We start from the raw sequence: 22,854 nt of genomic DNA on the forward strand, positions 1-22,854 counted from the left end.
GCTAAAGGATCTGCCTATAGAGTGTACAACAAAGTAACTAAAAAGGTCGTCGAGTCGTGCAACATTGAATGGCTCGAAGAAAATGCTACAGATGCTAGAGTTGGACCAGATTGGTTATATGATTATGCAAATTTGTTTAAATCATTTAACATTTTGTCAAGTGTTTCTTCAGATGCAGACATATCTACTCCAAAGCAACCGTTGTCCTCTGAAGATACTGAAGAAGAAGAACAGACAAAAGGAAGCTTCAGACATCACACCATTGACCCACCGGGAATGGTGTTTACACAGCATCCTCTGCCTCAACAAATGTCTCATCAATCTCCTGAAGGTGCACAATCTAGTGGAATTTCACCTAATACAGATGGACCAGAACTGTTTGCTGATCCTATTCTTGAAGAGTATATTGTTACCACTCCCGTGAATCACAGTTCGGTAGCACCTAATGAGGGGGAGTCAAGCAACATGCACACATCTCTAGACGAGACGATACCTGAATTTGTCATTCCAACAAGTGTTCAAATAAATCATCCTATTGAGAATGTGATCGATCCTGTCAGTGCAGGCGTTCAAACCAGAAGCCAATCAGGAACCATTAATTTGTGCTTATACTCTAGCTACATTTCTCAAATTGAACCTAAAACTATTGATGTAGCGTTGCAGGAACCAGGATGGGTTGATGCTATGCATGAAGAGTTAAACCAGTTTGAGAAGCTCGGAGTATGGAAATTGGTGGAGTTGCTAAAAGGAAAACGCAAGCTTGGAACTCGCTGGGTTTTCAGGAACAAGCAAGATTCTGAAGGAGTTATTGTTCGTAATAAAGCACGATTGGTGGTCCAAGGATTCAAACAAATAGAGGGTCTGGATTATGATGAAGTATATGCTCCGGTTGCATGACTTGAAGCCATTCGAATCTTCTTAGCCTACGCGTCATATATGGGGTTCACTGTGTATCAGATGGATGTCAAGACAGCGTTTTTATATGGAGATGTGAAAGAAGAAATCTTTGTTGAGCAGCCACCGGGTTTTGCTCATCCAGATCATCCAGAATATGCCTACAAGCTTGACAAGGCATTGTATGGATTGCACCAAGCACCACGCGCTTGGTATGCTACTCTAACTGAGCATCTTCTGGCTCATGGATACACACGTGGCACGATAGACCAGACTCTGTTTATCAAGAGAGTGGGATTTCTTGAAGATTTGATGTAGATTGTTTGAACATCATATGAATATTTGAAGATACTCATGAACCCTAAAATTGGACATATTTTGGTCTTCAAAGAATTTTGAAAGTATTATTGAACTTTGATCCAAATCATAACAGATCAAAAGGTGTTTGAGAGATCTCGACTCAGATTGAAGAACATGTCTTAGGAACTCGAGATATATGTTTGCGAGTCGCAATCTCATCAGTCTCTACTGAGGTCTCGAGTCGATTTCATTTTGGTCTCGAGTCAAAACATGATAGTCTCGAATGATCTCTCTCTTGTCTCAACTTAGGTCTCGACTCGAAACCTCATAGTCTCGACTCGAAACATTATGGTTTCGAGTGACTTCATATCATTGACTTTTACAATCTGAGTTGTTCTGAGTTGTTGATCAATGACTGACCTTTCTGACTGTTGACCTGTCGTGTTAACTCTGAATATATTTCATCTTAGTTATAAGTTTTATCAAGTTAACAAATTTTATGAGCTTAATGTTTGTTTTGCATGTAGATATGGATTTGAAGTTTATCTCTACACATAATCAAGCTGGATACTTAGCTGCTCCTCCGGAAAAGCACAAGAGATTATATACATCGCTGATTAAAGGGTTGAATAGTTGCCGACTTGTTCATGCATTGAGAGAGAATCCTGTTGTCTACGAGAGTCTTATTCAAGACTTCTGGAAGACTGCAGGTTTTGATGCCCTTGGAGCAGAAGGCAAAGGAGCTTTAATTGCTGAGATACAAAAGAAAACCATTACTGTAACTGAGCAGATGATAAGGGAGGTGCTACAGTTCAATGACCAAGAAACTGATCCTATTGAGCTTCCAGCAGGAACTGTGGAAGCGATTTTGTCGAGATTAAGTTATGAAGGAAAGTATCCATCGTTAGTGAAGAAATTTGTGCATCCTTATTGGCGTCTATTGGTGCACATGTTTATTCTCTGCATGACAGAAAATCGAGGAGGCACTGATCAATTAAACATTTCTCAGTCTGTTGCTTTTACCTGTCTAATAACCAATGAACCTTTTAATTACTCGAAGTACATATTCGAAGGCATGAAGAGAAATGTGACAGGAGTTCGAAAGGACAAGTTCCTGATGTATCCAAGATTTTTACAGATGATTACAAACGCTCGTTATCCAGATTTAGTGAGATCTGGAGATACTTTAGAATTGAAGCCAATGGGTCCTGCTTGTTTCGGTGCTCTCACTCCTAAAAAGGGTACTGAAAAGAAATTTGAAGGTTTGATTCCTCTGGAGAAATTTGGTCAGTTTGCAGAGACTGAGGATGTAGCTGCTGATCCTGTATTAGTACAACATATTCCTGTAAATGCAATGGTTGCTGAGGAGCATGATGTTCAGGGTGCTGTTGATAATGAGCCTGAGACAGAGATTTTAACAATCAACTCTGACGATGAAGGCATAGAAATTATGTGTGATTCAGGAGATGATGAAGAGCTTCCTCCTGAAAAGGAAGCTGATGTTGCTGTTTCTACTGTTCCATCTGTGATTACTGCTGAAAATTTGGCTTTGTTGTTAAAATCTGTGACTGATAAGATGGGAAATCCTCCTTCCAATCTTACAGTACCAAATGAAGAGCCTAGTGAGAACCCAAAGGATCCTGATTCATTGTCTCTGAAGCGAAAAAGGAGGGATCCTCGACTCGGAATGTATGTTGAGCAAAACAAAGATAAACTCTTGAATGTTGCTGAAGATGATGAAGGTTTGTATGACTTCGACTTTGAGAAAAGTGTCACTGATACCACCTCTGCTGAAGAAGACATATTTGAGTTTAATGTTGAAACTCAAGGAAGTGTGTTGGAGACTACCTCAACAGATACACCAGTTGCAAATGTTGTTTCTGAGCCATTAATTGAGACAATGCCATCTATTGCTTCTGAAGATGCAGGTCCTTCTAGGACTGTTCATGATGAACCTGGCAGTTCAAGTGGTAAGAGAATTGAAGAGCCAGTGAGGATGCTTTTTGATGATGATTCCAGTGATGATGAGTTTATTAGCATGAGGGAGATGAAGAAGCGAATGGTTGTGCTTGAGCAAGATTCTATTCATAAAGACGCCAAGATTATCCAACTTGAAGATACTATAGTGAAGAAAGATCAACAGATTGAACAGCTTGAAGGAGATGCCAGTTTGTTGTTCAATATGGTGTATGATTTAAGTGGAAAGCTGGAGAAGAAATTTGGGCATGAATTTTCTGATCCAACAGATGTAGAAAACAGAAGAAAAGCCTTTGATAGAGATGATGCTGAGCGAAGTGCTTCTATGGAAAAATACTTTGAAAGGGTGACTAATCCAGTTGCAGAAAAGGAAAAGGCTGAGAGAATTAAGAAGAAAAGGGAGTTTGTTATACTGAAGAACAAGAATCTTAATCCTGATGATGATGATGCTCAAGCAACTCATCATTTAATGGATGTTGGAGAAACTCTCTATGATGAAGTTGGAAATAGATCTGGTGTGGTTAGCTGGGGATTTGATCATGATCGTCATAGATGGTGGATAAAGAGAAAGGTTGGACCAGTTGAGTGGTACAAGAATCCAGCTCGGTTTCAGACTTTTACAAAGGTTGATTTGACAAACTTGTCTAATTCACCTTATGTGGATGATAAGCCTGGAGGTCGTGGATATTTGTTTTTCGAGAGATTGAAGAGGGAGGTTCTTCGTGGTTTTCCTTCTATGCACACTGCGGAGTCTCTCGTTAAATCAGCTAAAGGCGTTAGAGATCCATATACAAACAAGAGAATGAAGATTGCTCACTGGCCAGCTACTGACAAAGAAAAGATGATTCCTTTGGTGAAGAAGATTCCAAAAGGTGCTTTGAAGTCATTGCATTTTTAGGCTTATGATGAGCGTTTAGGGCAGGCAGTGATTGTTTGTGATGACGATGTGAACTTTCGTTTGGTGGATCAAGTTGATTTGTTGAGTCTTTCTCTTGAAGACTTGGAAGTGTTAGCTCGAAATCAAATTAGAGCCACTGAAAGGTATGAAGAAATTGCAAAAGGATGGACTGCTACTGTTGCTTCAGCCATTCATATTCGCACTAAAGGGTTTGGTGGACTCAAGGATCGTTTGGGTGGTAGCAGTGGTCGCTGAAGTCTCAAGATCCTCTATGCATAAACCTAGGGGAAGATTGTTGGAACCTAAAGGTTTATTCATAGAGGGATATATACTTCAAGGGTTAATGTTTTTGTTTAGTTCATTTCACTGTTGGGTCGATATGTTTAAATGGGTTTTGTGTAAGTGTTCGAGTGGGCCTAAGGGTTTTGACCCATATGTTTAGTATTTAAGTAAACCTCTACCATCAGGTTTAGGTTGATCAGTACGTAGAAAGGAATAGGCGACCGAAAGCTTGTGAAGTCTTGTATCAGTCTCGTTAATCGTTGAATGCAAGATTTCCTGGTTTGTTTTATTTATATATTGTTTTGGTCTTGATTGTTTATACTTGAATCAACTTGTGATTGATTTCCGCACATTCACAAGTACCTGTTTGATATCATTGAAAGGTCCTCTCGGATTTTACACATCATGTGTTGTGAAATAATGATTATGTTACGACACTCCCCGATGTTTCCGCCGCAGTTTGTTGTTTTACGCGGTCGGGGTGTGACAGCAGGCCCGCGTAGCCAAAGTTCACCAGTCTTCCCAGGAGGTAGATGCAAACGAGTAACCCAGTCTACCACTTTGGCTTGCATATTTGGAGCCAATAGTCCAGCTGACGCATAATTATGCACCTCTTGAGTGTTGAATCCACGACTACCCACAACCGTTGATTCACTCATTCCATAACCCTGAAAACAAGCACTTAAATGGTATAACTTGTGCAAGATGACCATTTTGATGATACTTAATGCAAGTTATGTAATATCCGTGTTCATACAATCTGCAGATAGAGAGAATAAGATGTTTATTCAAATCTGCTTCCTTGAATCCTTTGGATCTAAGTGACATCAGATCCAAAGTTCATACGTCGATCTACAAAAACCCAGTTTCATACATCGATCTACAAAAAACAACACAAAGTTCATACATCGATCTACAAAACCCAGTTGATACATGGATCAAAACGTTTAAAATTACAGATTTATGAAATTTATGCTAAACATTGGAAATTTATGAAATTTTGATGTACCTTTTTCACCAAACTCAAAACATTGTAAGGGTTTAGCCGTTCAGCATAGCAGATCCAGATCCAAATTGGAGAGAGAGAGGGGGGATCCAGATCCAAATCCAGAGATGAGATTCCAGGGATAAAATCACCATTGGGAGAGAGAGAGAGATCAGATGGAGGCGGAGAAGAATGAGAGATGAAAACCTAATTGAAACCCTAAGCCCATGTTTTTTTTTTTTTTTTGAGTGAGGGTATAATGGGAAATTGAATTCAATTTTGGTTTTAATGTGCTTTAAAGATATGTACATCATGCTTTAAAGGTGTTTTAAGTAAAGTGTCAAATTACCTTAAGCTATCCTTCGGATATGCTTTATAATATAGTAGAAATATATCTACGATTTGCGCTTCGTAATATATTTGCATAAATATGGAGATTTTTTACGTATATCATAATTCACATATTTTATCAACTTATACATTTTATCATTTTTAAAGCATTTATACACAAAATAATCCATCAAGTTAACCTATGTATTATTTTGATGCTCGACATATAAGTTATATATTTAACGTGATATTTAACGAAATTACCGTTTTTAACCGTACAAACGTACATGCATAGTCTTAACTCCTACTATCATGTCAACACTTAATATATCACATTACACATACTCATATTCACATATCACATTATAACACATAAAGTTCACCCTTGAACATCTCGTTTTCGCGTACGTTGAAATATGCGTATTTTAACATTGTCGGTAACGTTTTCGGGTGTCGGAAGTCACGTATGACTAGCCAAACACCAAGGATACTTAATATAAGTTAAAATACATATATTTATCATAAAATTATCAGTTTATAGTCTGATTTAAAACAGTTTTGCAAAAATCATTTTAAAAGCCGATTTTTACTGTTTTAAATGCATAGTCTTGTACCGAACTTTACCATAACCAGCTCAAATCGTCACGAATTGATATTTTAACATAACACATGCTATTTACTGAATAAAATGATACTTATATTCATCTTAGTGCAGATTTCATGTAAGTCACAAAAATTATGTAATTTCACTCATTTTACTATTTTTCAAGCTTCATGTACAACATGCAAAGCTACCAAACTTATGACATAATTTTGTATCATCATAACACATCATATAACATTATTTTTAATATTCATTTTTTGTTTTAACTCAATTTCATCATATCATTCATAAATAATGCATGTAATATTTTCATGCTTTTATGAACTACCAAACAACCCAGTGCATGCATACATTTATACATATACACGACATATATATATATACACACTTCCAAGAATTCACTTTTTATATATTCCTTATTCATCACATGAACTTTTATAAAAAAAATCCTTTCTGATCATGCATGTAACAAACTTTTTAAAATCACATAAATTAAGAATCATCCAACAATCAAAACACAAATTCTAACCCACACATATATATTTTTGGCCATACATACTCACACATGAGCTTCCATTTTTATTTTGAGTAAACATCATTTGTTGTTAGATTTCAGGTTTGTGAAGAATTCCAAGCTTTTGAGAAACTTTCCATCATCATCATCATCAAGAAACAAGAATACGATTTTAAAAGTAAGTTTATACCTTTCAAGAAATTAGTGGGTTTTGATGATATTTTTGATGATATGGAGCTTGTCTTATTGGAATTAACCTTGGAAACTCCTTTGGATCTTCAAACCAACTTGAAACCTTCTTGAAATGGACTTGATTCTTAAGTTCAAAATTTAAAATTGGAAGAGTGTATGGGTGTGTACGGTTCTAGAGAGAGAATGAGGAAGAATTTTGGGCTTTTTAATTCTTGAAAATGATATTTAATGAAGTATGCATGCATTTTCAAATAATTACATTCTTTCTATTCATGAAACTTGGCAAGATGCAAGAAAAGAGGCAAAAAGGTGGCTTTCTTGGTCGACACCTACCCTCCACATACACATCTACATGCATTCATACATAAACATATGATATATATAATCAAATACAGGTATTTAACTGACTACCGGGTATTTTATCTTGCGTTTAAATCGGGTTTTAATGCGTTTAAAATTATTTTTATTATTTTATAAAATTTAACTCGCCATAATATTGCTAAACAATATTTTATTTGTCTTGAGTGGCTGCGTTGTCTGTATTTTGCAGTATACGCGCGGTATTGCGCAGTATGCGCTTAAATTCGCAAAATAGAAATTTTAAGTGTTTTAATTAATTCTTGCTCACGAATATGATTAAAAATAGCATTTTAATCTTAATGGAATATTTTTAGGATTTTAACATTAATCGGGCGGTCACCAACGTTCGTTTTGCATTTTGTTCGTTACACTATATGCGTTTATCTTATTATTGCCAACATAATTTTTAACAAAGATTGGATTTACCAACACTTCAAATACCATATATTAACACCAAATTCAATAAAATATTGTCTTTATTTATTCATAACATGTAACACCCCGAAAACAGGTTTGGTAATCAAACTCTGTTAATGCTAAAAGACGGGTAAAGTACCGTTAGCAGTAAAAATAACCCGGTAAATAATTGGATTTAAATAAGAAATCCTAATAATTAAATACGAGCGAATCAAAGAATTAAGGAATCTAGTTTATAAGAGCCTGAGTCAACGGGACTTAAAATAAAACGGGTTTTTACTCCCGGAACCCACTAAGTTAACTAGGTAAAAATTAACCTAGTTAGTAATGGGTAATTAGATAATAAACTATGAGTTATAGTTTCATTTATGAATCCCTAAACTTGAGGGACTAAACATGGGCAAGTGTAATGAAGTTTAATAAAAAAACACAAACCACACATACGTATGTGGTGTCTGCGATTTCATCAGAGCCACAAGGAGCTCTCAAAACTCAACCCTAAACTTCAAGAAAATTCACCAAATTGAAGGGTGAATCAGAGCCAAATCGTATGCATGAACACATAAAAACAATCACCAAGCTTATGGGATCATAAGGTATGTCGAATTTCAGTATTTTGTTCCATCTCAGATTCTTGATGAACCCTAGAAGTTCAAAAATTGATCTTGAATGATGGTTATTTGGGTGAAAATAGGATGTATGCATGATTTGAAATAAACCCTAGCTAATAAACTAAGGGATTTGAGTGCATGTTAGTAAAACTCATGATCACTATCTAGGTGTTTAATGGGTTTTGTAGAAACATGATGAACACTAGAATCATGATTATCAAACTAGTGTTATTTGAACTCTATGAAGTTAATCTTGACATTTAACCATGAGTTAGACGATTATTTAGTAAAAAGATGTTGAAATTGGCAAGATATGTAATCATCGAGTTTGATTGTTAATTTTATAAAAGTATGCTAACTAGGTGTTTGATAAAACGCCTAAGAGAAAGCTAAATATTGAAATTTAGAACGAAACGCGTATTTGAATAATATGGCTAGTTAAATGAAATATGAAACAAGAAGAGTTATAATCATCATGTTGATTTGAATTTCATGTTGTAAATCATGTGATTGAAAGTAGTTAGCTTTAATAAACTAAGTTAACTAAACTTGAAGTCGAATAGTAGCTTCGACATAGAGAATAAGTAAGGTGGAATGGTCGTGATTTTTAAATGACTAGTCTAACCACCTTGTAAATGTTGGCAATAGTTTGACGCTTAACGAGCTAGGTGGAGGCTTGAGAAAGAAGCGGCTAAACGAATCAAGCGCGTGAAGAAAGGCGTAAACCGGATGGGAGGTAAGTGTAATTTTCGCACTTATGTAGATTACTCGTTTATTCTATACGAAATAATCGCGATAACAATAATATTAAAATATGGATTTTGTTAAGATTACTTTGTGGTGTAATCTAATGATGAGGAAAAATGGTGAAAATGGAAATTGGTCAAGAGTCGACTAATGTAATTAAGGTTAAAAGCGTGCCCATGGCGTAAGCCGAAATGGGTTGAATTAGTAAGAAAAGAATTTAAGAGATAAAGGATTTGGTAATATAATCCGGGATGGGATGGATGTATGAATTGGACATCAAAAACCATGTTTTTGATTTAAATAGATAACGTTGGGTATATAGTCCAAATGGGTCAAATGGTGGTGATAACACCATTTGACAATACCGACTAATGCGGTGGTCAAGTCTTATGTTAACAGGATCAATTGGCGAATTGGATAAATGTGTCGCCATAGATTGAGTGACAATTAAAGCAAGGTACAAAACCGGGTCTATTTGTTGTCCCGAGCCAGGTACGTATAAATATGATTATAGCTAACGTACAAATTTGGGCAAATAAGTAGTGAAGGTCCTTCATCATAAATGAAAGGTAAAATGGACCATTACGCCCTTGTAAGCTAAATTGAATAAATGGCCTTTAACGGTAGTTTGGAAATGAGTTTTATGCTTAATTAAATGCTTACAATAGGTACAAGAAGGAGAAAGATGTAGGACTTTGGTTAAACGACTCTATATGGGTCTTACCGTAGAATAACAATCCGAGGAAATAAAACTCGGATTACATAGAACATTACATTAAATTCACCACACATATAGTTGTGGTGGAAGATTATTTGATAAATATTGTGGAAATAAGATGCTAGAAATAGACGAGTATGATGTATGCGGAAAAGTGCTTAAATACCCTTAACGGGTCAAAATAATCATTTAAGTATAAACGAGTTTAAGATTATACATAAACTTGTGAGTTGAACCTAATATGTTAGACAACATTGAAATTATAAGGTTCATGTGAAATCGGGATCAAACAATCATGTTTGTTTGATAAAATGCATAAACGGGTTAAAATTCGGTAAAAAGGTGATGAGTCGGAGGCTTAAAAGTCTAAAAATTTATTTTGTTGGATGTTGGATTTCAACTCCATAAGATGGAGGATTAAATTACGGACGCGTAGGAAAAAGAATCGGGTAAAACGGATCAATAACGAAGAAGTTATGGCCGTTTCCGTGAAAACGCTTTGAGCTGGGAATGTACAGCAACAGCTGAAACAAAGGTCTGTGAAAAATGGGGCCTAGCGAGACGCGACGCCCCTTGGCGTCACGCGACGCCCCCTAACTCCGAAAGTTGTTGAATTTTGTCATTTTTAACCCATGTACTTGTTTGAACTTAATATTTGATTATCGAAACTAACTTTTAAGTTGGTTTTGATCATAGGTGAATGCCAAGAGTGCACGGATGAAGATCAAGCTCGATGAGGAACTGAACACGATAAAATACAAGCTTCCGCGCGGCGTTTTGTCGTATCTTTAAAACGACGAATCCAATTACATTAAGTTGTTCAAACTTTTAAAATTGTAAAAGTTTTAGTAAACTCGTATTTTCTAAGGATACTTAATAATAATTACACGTTTATTTTCGTTATTTATACGAAAACCTTTAAAATAATAACAAGGGTGTTACAAGTTGGTATCAGAGCCTTGGTTTAAGAGATTCAAGTATGGCGAGAAAGCTATGCTTGGACTTAAACCTTACGCTCTTGATAAAGATTGGTGTTCGGTTCGAGGCTTGATCGCAAATCCGGTAAGTACATCTATGTTAATAGTTTAGCATGCTAAAGTGTTGTAAACAACACATGGGGCTATCGTGTGATACACGTTACCTCAATTAAGCGATAAATGTAGTTGACGAAATTACGCGCGTTGACGCGTATAGTAGAAAAGCCTTGTATTATAATACGGGCAATTATTGAAGTTGACATTACTAACTTTTGTGAATGTTTTAACTGAATGAAACTCGCGTTTGAAGATGACGAGAGTTGAATGAATTGCGGATATGATGATGGAACGGTCCGAGGTATGACAAGAAGAGCATACTCAGCAAGGACCTAAATCGCGTGGCAATGCGCACAAGGCTAATGGCAAGAGAAGCCCGTTAGGGCAAGCATTTGCAGGTGCGCATTTTAAATAATTACGCCAATAGTAATATGCAACAAATACATAGAGGTTGACCGTTGCATATGTAAATTAAAAACTTGGAAAAACCTGAATAGAATACCTATCCAGAATATTATTTCCAAGGAAACTAATTAGAGGCGTTACTTACATGGGGTGTGATGTGAAAGTTATAAAAGATTATGTATGTCATGTGTTGATCGCCTACTCTGGCCAAGTAGGTAGTAAACACATGATACCATGAACTTTTTATGATGGACATACTTACATCCGATGTAGTAAGGACGGGGTAAGCGGGACAAATTAAAAAGTACCCAAATGAATCAGATAAGCAAATATTTGATAATAATGTAAACGCACAGCCGAGTAACGGAAGCGTATTATATTAGGATAATGAGCCCGAGGGAAGGGACCAAGAAACATGTAAAATGACTTAGAAATGTATTGGGAGGGAGTGTACTTACACTCGAACCCGGAAAACGCAAACATGTAAAATGACTTAGACATGTATTGGGAGGGAGTGTACTTACACTCGAACCCGGAAAACGCAAACATGTAAAATGACTAAGAGATGTATTGGGAGGGAGTGTACTTAACCTCGAACCCGGAAAACGCAAACATGTAAAATGACTTAGACATGTATTGGGAGGGTGTGTACTTACACTCGAACCCGGAAAACGCAAACATGTAAAATGACTTAGACATGTATTGGGAGGGAGTGTACTTACACTCGAACCCGGAAAACGCAAACATGTAAAATGACTTAGACATGTATTGGGAGGGAGTGTACTTACACTCGAACCCAGAAAACGCAAACATGTAAAATGACTTAGACATGTATTGGGAGGGAGTGTACTTACACTCGAACCCGGAAAACGCAAACATGTAAAATGACTTAGACATGTATTGGGAGGGAGTGTACTTACACTCGAACCCGGAAAACGCAAACATGTAAAATGATTTAGACAAGTAATGGGAGGGAGTGTACTTAGACTCGAACCCGGAAAACGCAAATATGTCCCTTAACGGGTTGTTTTTGTAAAACGTCAAACTTAAGGACAAAGTCGGAATATAAAAATGAAGCGAGGTCTTAATGCATACCGGGAGGGTTGCAATAATAACGACTTCGGTAAAACACCCGGTTGATGGGTAAGAATTAAATACATGCGTAAACCGAGAAACAAGAGCTCGGATGAAAAGTTAAAAGACTCGGGTTTCGAGTCATAACTAAAATACGACAAGATAATGTAAATAGAAATTTCGAATAAATTATATTCAACTATTTTAAAGTTGAACGGGTCGAATATAATATCATGCCGGACGGCATGAGTAAACGCAAGCGGGATAATGGTAACGTCAAATGCAAAAGAGTAATGAGCCCGGTAGTGGGACATAACCAAATAAGAATATATGCAAACCAGATAACAAAAAGCAAAAGAAGAACTGACGCATAAATGACGTGAGAAGTCAGGGAAATTGACTGAAAGAAAACAATTGTAGCCACGGAACTACAATTAAGGTTAACGAAACCTAAGCTTGAAACCAAATGATTCTTCAAACAAAAACAGGGTGCCTTGACACCAGACATGTATTTTAAGAATGACATGAGTAAGGAATGATCTACGGGATCAATATAACCTTTGGGGTTATAAACAATGGAAAGGTCTATGAGGATAAAACGACCCACGGGTCACGATTAGAAAGAAATTATAAGGACTTCGCCTTAAAGAGGTGAAAGTCTAATCAAAATAGCCCATAAGGCTAAGTGATGAAACCTACGGGTTAATTAGATAAAGCGAGGGAATCAGTTGAGAATCCCCGCATAAAACTAAGACTGTAAAAGAATAAATTATGGACTGTCAATATCCTGGTATGGATAATTGACAAAAGTTAAGAGAAGATCCTAAACTAAAACTTCGATTTTAGTAAGAAATAACGTTTTTACAAATATAAATTCTGATAGGAATTTAAATAGTAAGCATGAAAGATACAAGTCTTGACACTGATAGGCGCAAGACGATAAATTCGAAAAGTGATATTTTCGAAAATGAAAGGTTGATATAAATTAAACATGATATGACACGATCACGGTCAAGAAATGCCATGGGAAGTAGAATCACATTATAACCAAGCGAGCGGTAAAAAGTAACTCGACTAATAAGTCTAGTTAGTGAGACTGGTTAAGGTCAGCAATTCAAATCAAGAAATTTGTTTTGCTCGTAAGCGGAGGATTCGGAGTAACTGAACTAAATAAATGAATTTGAAAACGAAAGAAATAGTTGCTAAAAGTGAAAGATTTCACTAAAGACCTTTAAACGGGTCAAGATAACGGATTCAGAAAGAGTTCGATAATATATAAAAGCGATGGATATCGCTAAGTTAACTAAACTAGTAGGAATAACGGAATTATGTTATTTCAAGTTACATTATGTCGTATGAGGTACGTAGATGTTCTGTAACCAAAGAGATATTACCATAATTCTTCTGGTAATACTAACAATTGGTTAAAGTATGAGTAATGCTTAAAAGATTACTCAGGTCAAACGCATCGAGTTTAGAACTCGATGAACTATGTAAGAAAGGTTTCGAGGACGAAACCTCTTTAAGGGGGGTAGACTTGTAACACCCCGAAAACAGGTTTGGTAATCAAACTCTGTTAATGCTAAAAGACGGGTAAAGTACCGTTAGCAGTAAAAATAACCCGGTAAATAATTTGATTTAAATAAGAAATCCTAATAATTAAATACGACCGAATCAAAGAATTAAGGAATCTAGTTTATAAGAGCCTGAGTCAACGGGACTTAAAATAAAACAGGTTTTTAACTCACGGAACCCACTAAGTTAACTAGGTAAAAATTAACCTAGTTAATAATGGGTAATTAGATAATAAACTATGAGTTATAGTTTCATTTATGAATCCCTAAACTTGAGGGACTAAACATGGGCAAGTGTAATGAAGTTTAATAAAAAAACACAAACCACACATACGTATGTGATGTCTGCGATTTCATCAGAGCCACAAGGAGCTCTCAAAACTCAACCCTAAACTTCAAGAAAATTCACCAAATTGAAGGGTGAATCAGAGCCAAATCGTATGCATGAAAACATAAAAACAATCACCAAGCTTATGGGATCATAAGGTATGTCGAATTTCAGTATTTTGTTCCATCTCAGATTCTTGATGAACCCTAGAAGTTCGAAAATTGATCTTGAATGATGGTTATTTGGGTGAAAATAGGATGTATGCATGATTTGAAATAAACCCTAGCTAATAAACTAAGGGATTTGAGTGCATGTTAGTAAAACTCATGATCACTATCTAGGTGTTTAATGGGTTTTGTAGAAACATGATGAACACTAGAATCATGATTATCAAACTAGTGTTATTTGAACTCTATGAAGTTAATCTTGACATTTAACCATGAGTTAGACGATTAATTTAGTAAAAAGATGTTGAAATTGGCAAGATATGTAATCATGGAATTTGATTGTTAATTTCATAAAAGTACGCTAACTAGGTGTTTGATAAAACGCCTAAGAGAAAGCTAAATATTGAAATTTAGAACGAAACGCGTATTTGAATAATATGGCTAGTTAAATGAAATATGAAACAAGAAGAGTTATAATCATCATGTTGATTTGAATTTAATGTTGTAAATCATGTGATTGAAAGTAGTTAGCTTTAATAAACTAAGTTAACTAAACTTGAAGTCGAATAGTAGCTTCGACATAGAGAATAAGTAAGGTGGAATGGTCGTGATTTTTAAATGACTAGTCTAACCACCTTGTAAATGTTTGCAATAGTTTGACGCTTAACGAGCTAGGTGGAGGCTTGAGAAAGAAGCGGCTAAACGAATCAAGCGCGTGAAGAAAGGCGTAAACCGGATGAGAGGTAAGTGTAATTTTCGCACTTATGTAGATTACTTGTTTATTCTATACGAAATAATCGCGATAACAATAATATTGAAATATGGATTTTGTTAAGATTACTTTGTGGTGTAATCTAATGATGAGGAAAAATGGTGAAAATGGAAATTGGTCAAGAGTCGACTAATGTAATTAAGGTTAAAAGAGTGCCCATGGCGTAAGCCGAAATGGGTTGAATTAGTAAGAAAAGAATTTAAGAGATAAAGGATTTGGTAATATAATCCGGGATGGGATGGATGTATGAATTGGACATCAAAAACCATGTTTTTGATTTAAATAGATAACGTTGGGTATATAGTCCAAATGGGTCAAATGGTGGTGATAACACCATTTGACAATACCGACTAATGCGGTGGTCAAGTCTTATGTTAACAGGATCAATTGGCGAATCGGATAAATGCGTCGCCATAGATTGAGTGACAATTAAAGTAAGGTACAAAACCAGGTCTATTTGTTGTCCCGAGCCAGGTACGTATAAATATGATTATAGCTAACGTACAAATTTGGGCAAATAAGTAGTGAAGGTCCTTCATCATAAATGAAAGGTAAAATGGACCATTACGCTCTTGTAAGCTAAATTGAATAAATGGCTTTTAACGGTAGTTTGGAAATGAGTTTTATGCTTAATTAAATGCTTACAATAGGTACAAGAAGGAGAAAGATGTAGGACTTTGGTTAAACGACTCTATATGGATCTTACCGTAGAATAACAATCCGAGGAAATAAAACTCGGATTACATAGAACATTACATTAAATTCACCACACATATAGTTGTGGTGGAAGATTATTTGATAAATATTGTGGAAATAAGATGCTAGAAATAGACGAGTATGATGTATGCGGAAAAGTGCTTAAATACCCTTAACGGGTCAAAATAATCATTTAAGTATAAACGAGTTTAAGATTATACATAAACTTGTGAATTGAACCTAATATGTTAGACAACATTGAAATTATAAGGTTCATGTGAAATCGGGATCAAACAATCATGTTTGTTTGATAAAATGCATAAACGGGTTAAAATTCGGTAAAAAGGTGATGAGTCGAAGGCTTAAAAGTCTAAAAATTTATTTTGTTGGATGTTGGGTTTTAACTCCATAAGATGGAGGATTAAATTACGGACGCGTGGAAAAAGAATCGGGTAAAACGGATCAATAACGAAGAAGTTATGGCCGTTTCCGTGAAAACGCTTTGAGCTGGGAATGTACAGCAACAGCTGAAACAAAGGTCTGTAAAAAAGGGGGCCTAGCGTGACGCGACGCCCCTTGGCATCACGCGACGCCCCCTAACTCCGAAAATTGTTGAATTTTGTCATTTTTAACCCCTGTACTTGTTTGAACTTAATATTTGATTATCGAAACTAACTTTTAAGTTGGTTTTGATCATAGGTGAATGCCAAGAGTGCACGGATGAAGATCAAGCTCGATGAGAAACCGAACACGATAAAATACAAGCTTCCGCGCGGCGTTTTGTCGTATCTTTAAAACGACGAATCCAATTACATTAAGTTGTTCAAACTTTTAAAATTGTAAAAGTTTTAGTAAACTCGTATTTTCTAAGGATACTTAATAATAATTACACGTTTATTTTCGTTATTTATACGAAAACCTTTAAAATAATAATAAGGGTGTTACATAACACGTGTCACACTAGTACGCTACAGGCTCAAAATAGTCGGGTGTCACATTTTTCACCAAACTCATCTCAAATAACCTTTGGCCAAGAAAATCCACCTAGTCTCAAAATTCTAAAATGGAAGTCTGACAAGATAAGCCATGAATTGACTTTGCTCAGGGCTAATGGAGATGTTAAAAAGATTTCCATAAATTGTGCTTATGACCTAAGGAATGAAGATTTGTAAGGCCTACTTGGTTTTGAACTCAAAAGGGATCTAGAGGATAACTTCTCACTAAAATTTGAATAACAATTCAAAGGACGGATCAGAGAAAAGTTGATGAGGAATAAAGGTTAATCTAATAAAGTTGAGTTTTGACATCATCTGTTCTAGGGGCGAGATTGTTAGACTTACAAAAGAACAGATGATTGCAAAAGCAAAACATGCTATCTGCTTAAGAAATAAACAGGTTATGATGATAATCTCCTCCCAAAGATAGTGAATCATGAACACTAAAATAGCATCTGTTTGAAGAAATCAAAGATCTGTTGAATGCAAGAAAGCACTGTTGAAGAAGAAGAAGACTCTCTTCAAGGCCAAAGTCCTGTTGAAGACAAAACACTAATGAAGAAGGCCAAACATCTATTAAGGCCTAAACAGATGTTTGGTATTAGCAAACAGAGGTTTAAAATACAAATGTTTCAATGTAATAGAGCATGTTTAAACAGTTTTTTAGATATCTTAGAACAAATGTTAAGTTCCATCAAATGTAGAAACATCTGTGGAATCTTTTTAGCTAGGAATATTAATTGTCGCTATTGGGGTGATGTTAGCACTGATTGCCACATATGTTAGTACTTGTATAAATAGATCTCACTTGTTATATATCTAGTTATCACTCTTACATCCTTTTGTACTAACGGATAGTTGTGTGATTAGGTTGAGGGGGAGTGTATAATCATACTTGTAATTTGCACTCGTTTTACTTATTAATGGAAAACAATATGATATCTTTCCAAGTTTGTGTGTTCATTTAATTTCGCTGCAAATCATATTATCATACCAATTTATACTTCATTTAAATCATCAAACAGATCCTAACAGATAATATTTTATTAAAAATAGAAAGATTTTGTTTGACATTCAAATTAATATAAGATTTAATATTAATTTATTATTTATTTAATTAATATAAGACAAGTGTGAAAGAGAGGCAAGAAAATAAAAAAGTAGATGACTCACGTATAAGGGGGTGTTTGGGATTGCTTTTTCAACCTAATTTTTTGATTATTGTGTTTTGAAATCGCAAAAAAAATCTATTTTGAGTGTTTGGTAAAAAATTAATAAAAACTGATTTTTTACGTTTTGTAGAGATCAAAACGTGATAATCCAAAAGTAGCTCACCCCTTACTACAGGAAAACGGGATTCTATAAAAACTGATTTTTTACGTTTGTCTATCAAAACGTTAAAATATATATATTTACCAAACACTCAAATAGTTGATTATCTGATTATTGTGATATCAAACAACATAATCAAATCCAAACACTATCTTTCTACAGCACGTTTTGTTACAGCTAATTATCTGATTCTGATTATTCAAAACGCATAATCTATTTTCAAAATTCAACCCCAAACACCCTCTAAATAACATGTGTTACATATTGATTTCTTTTATCATATAAATAAATATAGATAATATAGATATAGATTTTCAGATAGAAATTGTTGTAAACTAGTTTTTTGCCCCGCTGTTGCGGGGCATTAAGCCGAATAGTTTTCTCTACATCCGTGTTTCAGTTACTTGTACATACTACTCGTAATACGATTTCAAAAAAAAAATATATCGAGTCAACCAATTAAAACAACACACTACCATACTTTTGCTAAAAAAAAACTAAGACGATGGAAAGACCATAATTTTAAACTAGGGGAAAAATTCTAATTTTTCCGGAGATATAAGCATGTGCCAGACAACCACCTGACACGAATAAAAATTACACCAAGTCAACCAATTAAAACAAAACACAACCATAGTTTTGTTAAAAAAAGCTGAAGGCAAAACCGTAATTTGGCTGGGAGGGGAAAAAACAAAACAATGTCAAAGCTGTAAATTTAAACGGGACAAAATCGTAATTTGGCTCGACGAATGGAAAAGTGACAGGCAGCTGCCTGATACTATTCCCCCTCATAGAATATGTAGTGTATATAAATATCTTTATTATAATGATAAGTTATAGTTAAATTAGATTTGTATTGTATTTGTATTCCTACAAATAAATAAATAAATGATTAATATAGATAAATAGTTTTGAAAGTGTTAATTTTCTACAACATTGACCGTTAATACGATGGGTAGATAACCTCATACCAATAAACAACGGGATTCAATCCGTGTGCTTATAAGACTTAAGAATTAATATTGCTACTATTTCTTTGCTGTTGAAAGATAACCGCGTCTCCGTGTAATTGTATTTAATAATAAGCATGGAAGAATACACGGTTTTAGAAGCAGTGGCGGACTCAGAAACTTTTTTCAAAGGGTTCACTTTTTTTAATGTTTCAATATCATATGTCCGAACATATTAAAATACCGGTCGGTTCGATGGTTCGAGTCGGGTAAGATTTATCACATAATAAAAATACGATACTCTTGTTGAGTTGGAAAGGAAAAAGACTTTGTTGATTAGACAACATAAGCTTCTTTGCTATTAATTCTCACACATATAGATAGTTTGTCCTAGTCGATCATCCTTAGGACGGTCGGTGTGAATGCGGGGACTCACTCGGGGAGTTCATTTCACCAAACGGTGAATTGCCGCCGGCCCAAAAGTGGTGAGCGGTGAGTGTGGTATTCGGTGTATAGTCACCGATGACAGGAGAGGAGAGAGAGAGGAGAGGGGAGAGATACAACCAATCATTTTTTTTAATTGAGAGGTGTTTGAATCATTCCTAGTGTTTGAGTAAAAAATAGGGAGTGAAGGGGGAAGTTGACATGGCATGATATCGTTGAGTAGAGAATGACTCCAACACCTTAAAGTGTTTGAATCATACCCTCCACCCTTTGTATACACGTCATCACATCTTCCTTTTCACATGACAAACAGACAGAGCCATAGACTCTTCAAATGTCACAGAAAACCACCCTTTTATTTGTACCAAATTTGCTTTAGATTTTTCATCCAACGATTCCCTGTATCCTATAGAAAAGTTAAAATATATGCATACGGGTCAATAAAAGAATTGTTTCCATCAATATTTAGCAAAATGTGAAAAAAAGAATACCTATTAGAGCAGATAAACTGTTTCCTGAAGCCCGGTTTGGAATATTCAAAGGACCACTAAAATTGGGAGCTCTCCTTATTAGATGAATTGTATCGATTGCTTGTGAGCTTTCATTGTCAAACCTGATTAAAACAAAACAAAAAAAAAAATTAATTATGTATATTATCAATCTCTGAGAAAGTAATTAAAGTGTACTCAATGAAATAAGTAAGGATCATGGTGAATTATTTATCGATTACGTTACGTTTAAGAATAAACAGGAAAGGGCAAAAGGCATGAATCATTGAATCACTAAACCATAATTCGTTTTTGAGTTAAAAAAACAAGAAAAAAAAATTGATAAAAACAAGCTTTACCCAACTCGAACTCAGGACCTCAAGTATAAACAACGCACGCTAAACCAGTAGACCACTCTTACATTTGGTTAAAAGGTTCCCAAACAAAATATTAAAGGGTTCCTTCAGAATTTTATATATAATGTAACACTATAAATTTCGAACCGAACGGGTTCCTAGGAACCCACTAATCGACTGTAGATCCGCCCCTGTTTAGAAGCACCGTATTAGCTTAGTTAGGGGCTGTTTGATAACTTCTGAATGGTTAAGTGATTAAGCAGTAAGAGGGGTCTGAACCATTAAGAGCCAGTATAATACTTAACCATTCAGAGGCAAATGTCTGAACCATTCAGACATCTGTTCACGAAACAAACAGTCTGAACCATTAAATGCTAAACTAGTAAGAGTTCTGAACCATTAAGAGCCTCATTAAGAGGTAAACAAACTGCTCCTTAGTTTGTTTTATACGAATTTACAAATCTCATTGTTTTTATTGGTCGATTCAAAATTACGTTTACACCTTGAGTTTTCAATTATCGTTTTTAGATCATTCAATTATCTTTATAAAATTTATAAGGATTAAGTTTTATGAAATTTATGTAATAATGTAGATAATTATAAACATATTATAATACGTAAATATATACGGATTAGGTTTTATGAAATTTACGTAATAGGGTGAGATTCTAGAGTGAACACTGATGTATTTGTGAATTGGGTGAACAAATCCTGGTCATTGATTTACACTTGTGTATTGATAATCAAGAGCTAAGATTAATTCACTAGTGTTTAGAGGGTTGTTTACAAATAAACCAAAGCCTATACAAAGATTAAAGATAAATCTATCTACTATAATAAAAGAAACCAACTTTTGGACACGTGTCATTTATTGAAGGCATCCTCAAATATATATTTATTTTATATTAACTAAATAAATAATAAATTAATATTAAATCTTATCATACTTTAATAAAATATTATCCTCAAATCTAAATTGTTAATTTAATATATTTTAAAACAAATACCTCTCTTTCCTACTTATCTTATATTAAATATATAAATAATAAATTCATATTAAATGTTATCCTAATTTATTAAAAATATAACTTTTTTTATTATTTGGTATACAAAATTATACTTATTCAACTCGTGTAAAACGCGGGGCTTTTAAAAATTTAACTTTTATTATTTACTATATAAAGTTACATTTATATAACCCGTGTGATACATGAAGTTTTTAGAGATATAACTTTTTTTATCATTTGTTATGTAAAATTAGATTTATTCAACACATGTAATACACGGGGTTTTTAAGGATATAATTTTTTTATTATTTGGTAGATTTTTCAACCCGACTATACACGGGTTTTTTAAAGATACGACGTTTTTAGTATTTAATATACAAAATTACATTTATTTAATATGTGTAATACACATGGTTTTAACGATATAACTCTTTTTTATATCTATTCAACACGTGTAATATACAGAGTTTTTAAGGATGTAATTTTTTTCTCATTTGGTAGATTTATTCAACCCGATTATACACGGGTTTTTTAAAGATACGGTCGTTTTAGTATTTAGTATACAAAATTAATTTATTTAATCTGTGTAATACACATGGTTTTTAAAGATATAACTGTTTTTTAGATCTATTCAACACGTGTAATATACGGGGTTTTTAAGGATATATTTTTTTTTCTCATTTGGTAGATTTATTCAACCCGATTATACACGGGTTTTTTTAAATATACGACGTTTTTAGTATTTAGTATACAAAATTACATTTATTTAATCTATGTAATACACATGGTTTTTAAAGATATAACTTTTTTTATTATTTGATATATAAAATTACATTTATTTAACCCGTACAATATGCGAGTTTGATAAAGATACAACTTTTTATTATTTAATATATAAAATTACATTTATTCAACCCGTGTAATACACGGGTTCTAACATAGTATATATTTTAAAGCAAAACTTTAAGAATAAAAAAAAATTTTAACACCTCACATCAAAGAATGTGCTAATATTTCAAGGGTAAATCACATAGATTATCTTTTGGTAATGTGAAATTTTATTGTTCATTTGTAATTTATAGAAATTACTCATACGGTCTCAACTATTTATTTTACTGTGACACTTTGGTCCTTGAGGTTATTATTTTACCCCATTATTTAAAAAAAGTAAAAAAAAAATACCGACCATAACTCTCTCATTGAGAGTAAATTACTTTTTGAGTCCATGTATTTTAATGGTTTTAAACATTTGAGTTAAAATTAAAAAGTTTAATGCTATAAATACCAAAATTCTCATTTTTAATCCTTTGAGTCCAAATTTATAACTCTGTTAGATTTTCTTAGTTATCTTTTTTAAAATAACAAAAGTTCGCTTACATATAAAAAAATAAAACCCTTTCCTT

At 34.2% G+C, this 22,854-nt stretch overlaps 2 long non-coding RNA genes and 1 pseudogene across 2 annotated transcripts; 2 read left to right on the plus strand and 1 right to left on the minus strand.

The window, feature by feature from the left end:
- Positions 1 to 5,959, minus strand: part of LOC118479619 — a 49,855-nt pseudogene extending 43,896 nt beyond the window's left edge.
- A 2,005-nt stretch (positions 5,960 to 7,964) lies between these two features.
- Positions 7,965 to 10,732, plus strand: LOC118479827. The gene is made up of 2 exons (XR_004860996.1): positions 7,965 to 8,349; positions 9,013 to 10,732. It is a non-coding gene; the product is annotated as an uncharacterized LOC118479827 (long non-coding RNA).
- A 3,385-nt stretch (positions 10,733 to 14,117) lies between these two features.
- Positions 14,118 to 16,785, plus strand: LOC118479828. Its single transcript, XR_004860997.1, has 2 exons — positions 14,118 to 14,402; positions 15,067 to 16,785. It is a non-coding gene; the product is annotated as an uncharacterized LOC118479828 (long non-coding RNA).
- The last annotated feature ends 6,069 nt before the right edge of the window (positions 16,786 to 22,854 follow it).

The sequence above is a fragment of the Helianthus annuus genome, chromosome 6 (assembly GCF_002127325.2).
Source record: "Helianthus annuus cultivar XRQ/B chromosome 6, HanXRQr2.0-SUNRISE, whole genome shotgun sequence".
In the NCBI taxonomy this organism is placed as follows: Eukaryota; Viridiplantae; Streptophyta; class Magnoliopsida; order Asterales; family Asteraceae; genus Helianthus; species Helianthus annuus.